The following is a 1,528-nucleotide window of genomic DNA, read 5'->3' as shown; positions in this document are numbered from 1 at the left end:
TAGTTAGATATTTAGTTAGTTAAACTATTAGGCTATTCTCTAGAATAGAAATACTCCTCTCCCTACTTCCCTCAGTCATTTCTATTAAACACAATTTTGTTAGCACTTCCTGTCTCCTCTTAGTTAAACCCACTACATTGGTTTTTCCCTGGTTGGCAGGTTGGCAGTTACTGGCCAACTGCCCTTCCCAAACCTCACATCCCTATTTGGTTTGCCTGTGTTCCTCTGTCTGTTTTTCCATTGAGAGGAGTGAGTGTGTCCTCAGTTTATTATTAATTCTCCATTCCTAATATTATCTTTTTTCATTCTAATCTTGGTTACATTGGTTTTGTTTGTACAAAAGGGTTTTTTTGTAACTAAAAAGCATTTACTTTATTCTCTACTAAGCCTTTGAGTTTTGAGGACGTAACTAAATTCTGGAAAATCTTCCCACAGAAGGGTAAGTACAGTAAACATTATGAAGCAGATATGAACAGCTGAAAGAACAGTAACCAAGCGCTAAATGAGAGAAGAGAAATTTTCAGCTACTTTTTAGTGAAAAACAAAACGAAAGTAGGGAGGGACAGGGGCTTAAAGAATGAACAAGACAAAAATCTTCTAATACATTTGCCCTTGGCTAGATTGTAAAAAAAAAAATGGAGCTAGGACTTCTATAATGCAAAGCTCCCACTACAGCACACTGTACACACTTGTTTTCCAAGCCCTCCCCCCATCTCCAAAATGCTGCCACTTGGATTATTTGCCTGCTTGTTGGGCCTGCCAATAGAGCAGCACATAGATCTTCTCTTTGATGCAATCTTTGTGGTAGGGCTGGTATGTCTGACTGCTCGATACACAAGGCAGCTAAGATCTGCCAGATCTCATCAATGAAATCAAACCACTGACTGATGTCATATGTGATGGAGGGACTGTTGGGATTCATTCTCTTCAGATGCTCTTCATACATTTTACAAACTCCTTCCATGCATTCATTCGCTGATTCATAATCAGCATAACTTCTGCCTTCTGGCCTCTTGGGCTGTGCCAACAAAATGGTATGAGACATTTTGCCAACCTCTGCTGCTGCCGCCACCACAGCCACTCCAAAACATTTTTAATATATTCAAAATTATTCCTTTTACATCTTGTAATATTCTCTATCTCTTGCATGGTTATCAGTACTTCCGTTCTCCATAGATCTGACAGGCAAACTATTTCGTGTTCCATTAATTTACTCATAATATCACCCTTTATATTTAAGTCATATATCCATTCTTACCTTACCTTGGTATTATGCGTGAGATATTGGGCTATACCTAGTTTCTACCATATCGTCTTCCAGTTTTCCCAGCAGTTTTTGTCAAATAGTGGGTTCTTATCCTAAAAGTTGGGATCTTTGAGTTTATCACACAGTGGATTGCTAAGGTCATTTACCCCTCATCTATGGCACTGATGCACCCTTCTTTTTCTTAGCTGGTACCAGATTGTTTTGATGATTACTGTTTTAGAGTACAGTGTAAGATCTGGTACTGCTAGGGCATCATCCTTC

General features: G+C 38.9%; 1 pseudogene; it reads right to left on the bottom strand.

Moving 5' to 3' along the window:
- Positions 1-633: 633 nt before the first annotated feature.
- Positions 634-1,045, bottom strand: LOC123244817 (annotated as a pseudogene).
- Between the last annotated feature and the right edge of the window lie 483 nt (positions 1,046-1,528).

Source organism: Gracilinanus agilis, chromosome 4 (assembly GCF_016433145.1).
Source record: "Gracilinanus agilis isolate LMUSP501 chromosome 4, AgileGrace, whole genome shotgun sequence".
Classification (NCBI taxonomy): domain Eukaryota; kingdom Metazoa; phylum Chordata; class Mammalia; order Didelphimorphia; family Didelphidae; genus Gracilinanus; species Gracilinanus agilis.
Note: the sequence above shows the minus strand (reverse complement) of the source record. Positions and strands in the feature narration are given on the sequence as shown.